Source organism: Periplaneta americana, chromosome 2 (genome assembly GCF_040183065.1).
Source record: "Periplaneta americana isolate PAMFEO1 chromosome 2, P.americana_PAMFEO1_priV1, whole genome shotgun sequence".
In the NCBI taxonomy this organism is placed as follows: domain Eukaryota; kingdom Metazoa; phylum Arthropoda; class Insecta; order Blattodea; family Blattidae; genus Periplaneta; species Periplaneta americana.
Window position 1 is genome coordinate 78,368,789 of NC_091118.1, and position 6,206 is coordinate 78,374,994.

Genomic DNA, 6,206 nt, shown 5'->3' on the forward strand with positions numbered 1-6,206 from the left:
GGGCATAGGGTGAGTATATATCAATACATTATTATTTTTATGATACACGTTTTTCTACCATTGTGTCCCCCGTGCAACAGTCAAGAGGAGATGAACGGGAGCCACTTGAAGACCTGCAGTGCACTATCTGCAGAAGACACTGCAGCCCAGAAGTATTGGAGAGCACGAATGCTAATGACTCAATTGCTAGATGCAAGGCATTGAAACAACAACAACAATTTATTTATATTTTGTTATCAATTTTTATTTTAATTAAATTTAGGGATATGCAGTAATTTTAGTTTTATTTTCTGTATCAGCGTGAACATTTAGACCTAAGTGGGCATGTATTCGGAAAGAATGTCCTTTACCATTTCTGTAATACCCTACGTGTCCCTTGTTCTGTAGTGGGAGTGCACCGATGCAACATTATAGTTGCTCCTTAGTGGTAGCAGGTCGATGCATCCCACAACATATCATTACTAAAAAAATAAATGAAGTTTTAAATATTATCATAATTAGGTCCTATATGTATTACATTCAATATATTACTAATGGCTTGAGGAGCCATTTTGCACGCAATTATAGGAATTCTACGAATTCCCTCCCTTCTGCTTTAATTCGAAGATTGTTATTCTCCTCCAGCATACTTAAAATACGTAAAATCAAATTTATATAATTAAATTTAGGTGCATAATTTTAGGTTTCTTTATTTTAATTTTATTCTAACATTGTTACTCCTTTCTAAGGTACCTATAAAAATTAAATTTGCATAATTATAGGATATTCAGGTATATTAAGTTTACTTTTGTATATCTTAATTCTAACATTGTTGTCCTCTTCTGATATGCCTATAAAAACTATAACCATATACCGGTACAGGGTGGAAGTAATAGTAATATGCGTTACAAGAGCGGTATGTTGATGTTTGCATGTTCGAGGAAAAGATTGAAAAAGCGAAACGTAGTTGAGCTTTTTTAATTTCCGAGAACATGAAAACAAACATACCGCTCGTGTATCGTACATTATTTTGTGCGAAGATCGTTTATTACATACCTGAAAGAGGAATTCCTAATTAGTTGCAATGAAATCTCCATCTTGGTTTCTGTTCAGTGACGGCAACTTTTAAAAACTAAAATATCTATCTTCAACATTGTTGCTATAAAATATTTTCTGTGTTTACTATATTCCAGCAGGCCGTGATATACGTCTATCTTTTTTTTTTCCCCAGTCTATAAATGCGAACTTAAAACAAACGGTAAGGTTATGTAATGATTTATTTTTCATTTTAATATTTTAACAATATTATTTATATAACATATTACAGTAATAACATCGGCATCTGGAATCTTGTTGATTTTTTCACGGTTTCCTTAATGTTACTTGCATTACAAATGCAGTAACTTCTGTGGTGTTGTAGAGTTTACTTAATTTTTGCAAATATTTAAAAACAATAATTAACAGTGCAATTTAGGTGAAATTGCAGTAGTAAGTTTCCAATTTATAATTATTACTATGTTAAACGTCTCTAAAAATAATATGTTAAAAGCCTAAAGCAGTAAAATGAATGTCGCGCTTAAGCGGTAAGAAGAGGGAAATTGTTATGTGTGTTACGTTGGGAATACTGAATGTGGTATTTCACACTTACTGCGTATTGGTTTTGTGCAGAAAGCAAGCAAATACGCACGATCTCGCACAAAATAACCTTGCAGATTCAAAAGGACTAAGTTTGAGGTTTCGGCAGTCTGGCAACATTGTTGCTAATACACTGTACTTGTGATACAGATGCAAGAGGTCAACGAACTCGCTGAGTCTCTGTACATAAGCTGCTATCTGCCAAGACGTTGCCACTTGCTCGCTTCATGCAGTGGCTTGAATTTAGTGGTTTTTTTAAATTAAATTTTCACGAAAACCGTGCTTGCTATTGAAATACACCAGAGGGATACACTATTCTTTATTAGATTTCCTATCGATATGGACAAAGATCACGATTCTACTCGCAATAATTACCGAATAACAGATTGTTAAACATTTGGGAAAGAACATTTTCTTCTGAAGAAAAAAACTATGAACATTTCACCAATATGATATTATAGTTTTTGTTACATAAAACATGAGCTATTCACTCTGGAAATCTGCGAGACCATTTCACGTCTACTCTTTATATACAGAATGAGTCGGGAGGAATGGTACATGGTTTGAGGGGTGATAGTATTGGTGATTCTGAATAAAAAAGTTGATGTGAACATATGTCCTGTTCTTAACAGTTTCGGATAAAACTAATGGAAACAATGAAGAACGGGAAAAGTGCAGGTGATAGTAAATTAAAACATTGTTACCTTATGTTCTGTTTAATTGTGTACTTTTCTTTACAGAACATGTTCAAAAAGTCCACTGTCAATTTCAATGCACTTTGCAGCTCTTGTACACAGCTGCTGTGTTGCTGATCTGAGCTGATTCGGACATTCCTTTTCTTAAGCACAAGCATGTAAAATGCGAACGAGAAGTTCTTCCCTTGTTTCCACTTTGCATTTGTAGACTTCGCTCTTAGGCTAATCCCAAACACAGTAATCCAATGGAGTAAGGTCGGGTGACCTCAGTGGCCAAGAAATGACTCCACTGCGACCAATTCAATGTGCAGGATACTTCCATTGATCCTACTACAACCTAATATCGTTTTGGTTGCGTCCGCATGTGAGTGCTGATGAAGGACATGAGACTGACTCTCGTGATTTTCAAAAGCTGTATGTCAGATATTGTTAAGAATGGGGCATATGTTCATATAAACTTTTTTGTTCAGAATCACCAATATTATCATCCCTCACCCCATATACCTTTCCTCCTGATTCACCCTGTATATATATATATATATATATATATATATATATATATATATATAGAAAGAGGAAAAGAGAGAGAGATATTTTAAAACATAATTGAGATACCTAAGTTAAATGTGATTTTTTTAGAGTTCAAATATCCTAGGTCTACTCGTAAAAATATGGATAAAATAAGTTAAATAATGTTGGCATTTTCAGTGTCATTTTGAATGTGGATATTTGGAATAGACAGATGGGCGGACAGAAGCGCGAAAATCACTTATTCGTATTTAGTGATTATGCATTAGGCATATTAGTATAACTAAGGTTGGTTATAACATTTATAATATGCGACTATTAATAACACCATAGTAACTTATATTTTTAAACATTACACAGTATCACATTATGAACAATAGCATGTGCTGTTGCCAATACAGTGGAGAAAAGTCAAAAATAGGCTGGAAGCAACTGGCTGCTTACATATCCTGAGAGAAAGCATAATGCTTCTACAGTATATCTCTCTGTCTCTCTTTTTCTTCAGCAACCCACTGTGATAAGTAGGTATATTTGGAAGCTAACATCTCTTATCAGCCGCGTGTTCAAATTCATCCCTGTTCAAAACATTGTATAAACACGAACTAACAAAATATAAGAAGAAACGCATAATAATAATAATATACATACACAGGGTGATTCACGAGGAAAGGTAAAAAATTTAGGATACCATATCTTAGGCCATTTTGAGTGAAAAAGTTCATATGAACATAGGTTCGTTTTCGAACGATGGCAGAGCTAGATGCACTTTTTTGGTAAAACGTTTTGCCCCAATGTGCATCAGACGTTACCATATGCTGCTGACGTGAAACAAGGTGACGTAACATTGGAATCTGAATTGTGAGCGATGTAGATAAGAGAAGAGAAACAAACCGGGTGGTGGAGCATTACAAATGTCACAACAAATACGCTATATCACCTATAGGTTCACAGCAGTTCAGTAAGCTACCTACAGTATAGTAGTTATACAGGTACAGTTATCGGAAGTGTTAAGTTGTGTTTTTCAAGATGCCTTATAAATTTTTGACTGCAGAATACGCCAATATTGTGTATGTTTATGGTTTGTGCGTTGGAAGTTCCTTGCATGCCGTCGCTGAATATGAACAATGTTTTCCGAACAGAAGGGTACCATATCGAAGAGTATTTACTGTCTATGGGGTTGGATGAAAGACTTGGTGTAGCAAAAGAACTGAGAAACGAGAGAGGCACTAATCGACCTATTTTGGATGCGGCATAAAGACAGCCACGTGCAATTCTCCCGAGCAATGAGCGCAATTCACGCCCGAGCACAACAGTGCATTGAAGCAGAAGGAGATACCTTTGAAAATGTGCGAAAACATCGACCCCGACGTCTAGAATATTAGGTATGTATGCATACGTGAATATAAACTTTAAATTTGTCCGTTATCTGTCTCTAAATGCGAGTTACAATGGAATCTCAGAAGTTTTTGTGAAATCAAAGAGCCATATCTCCATAACCGTTCGAAAACGGACCTATATTCATATGAACTTTTTCACTCAGAATGACTTCAGAATTCACATTCTAAATTTTTTACCTGTCCTCGTGAATCACTCTGTATATATATATATATATATATATATATATATATATATATATATATATATATATATAGAAATAAAAAAATCTTTCCCCCCAAAAATAAAAGGGGAAACAGTGCTTCCATCATGGACGCAACACCCATGGTACCTGCTGATGGAATGTTGAAACTAGGCTTTTTCACAGTGTGTAGTTAGGTTTGGATCGAAAGAATGCATGAGTAGGCTACTTCAAGCTTGCAAAAGAAGTTCTTAGTTTTTAGTTTTTTTATGCCATTTGCAACCTCTTATTTATGCTAAATAAGTTTCTCGTCTATGGTTGCCATCGAAACCATTCATTCGTTCATTCATAGTGTTCTGCTCAAGAGCAGGTCTTTCACTGCAAACCCACTTTCTCCAATCTTTCCTATTTCCTGCCTCCTCTTTGTCTCCGCATATGATCCATTGCCTTGTTTGCAGTTTTTCTTGGAAAAGGTAAATGCAGTAAGTCGAAACAAAGATGAGAAATCTCATTGAACTTGAAAGTTATGTCACTATATGTATATCGATTACAAAGTCAAGATTTGAGAGCTATTTTCTGGAAAACAGGCATGTTCATCACATTAATAAAATTATTTTTTATTTTAGTGTAAAACTACAGTACTAAAACTTTATTTTCATTTTTATTTTAAATCTTGCTTATATATCTGGACACACAGTAAATGTATGTTATTAAAGCGTTTTTGTTTCATTTTGTAGACCATCTCGTGACCCCCAAGTTTGGGAATCACTGTGTTAATCCACACATATTTGGGCTCTAAAAATATAACAGCGTTGTCCTAGGAACATGATACAAGACTAGCATTGATGGTGTGGTAATGTTCGCAATGTTATATGTAAAAGTATAGAATTTAAATATTATGTTCTCTGTAAACTGATATTCCATTACTTCTGAGTGCAATTGAATCACTTGTTATTTTACAAGTTATTGAAGTATTCAGCCGAACTTAGCATATTTGATGGGCATTCCCACATGTAAGACAGAGGATGTAAAGACTACAATGAAATGGGAGAGATGGAATCTCTATTAACAATATTGCAGATATAGAGAGATCAGATACCAGTTAGCAATGTTCATCCTGATAGATAAAATAATTGAGCAACAAAAAGGTTTACATGCATAGAGAAAATGGAAACGAGCATAAGTCGTCATGGAATAAATACCGAATACACTCATTTGAAAACGAAGTAAGGAAAGACAACGAAACAAATTGGGAGGTAAATTAGTGTTAAATCTTAGGAGTGTGATACGTAATTTCTGGAACGTCTTGCTCTATATCTAAGAATTGAATAGTGTTTTGTTGGTGGTGGTGATGATGATGGTGGTACTGGATGTAGTGATGGTGATAATAATAAATCAATAAGAACGATGATGATAGTAATGATGATAACAATGGTAATAGTTATTACCGTACTTACTCGCGTAATTCACCCCCTAAAGTAATTTCTCTCGAGATTTTTAGGACATATTTCTTAGAACTTTATTTTATTTTCCTCGCATAATTTCCCCCTCTTACATAAAAAATTGACACACATTTTCCCTTCAAAAGCATCTTTCATGAAGATTGAAAGCATCATAAAAATACGCATGGAAAATCCAAGGTCAATTATTCATCCTCCGCCTCTCCACAGTGAAAAATGCCGACTAGAAAGATCTTCTGGATTTGGTCTCTCATGAAAATAATAGAGCGTAAAATATATGTATGTTTATTTTCTTTACGTAATCAATAAGTTAAAATGTCTAGTGCAATTTAA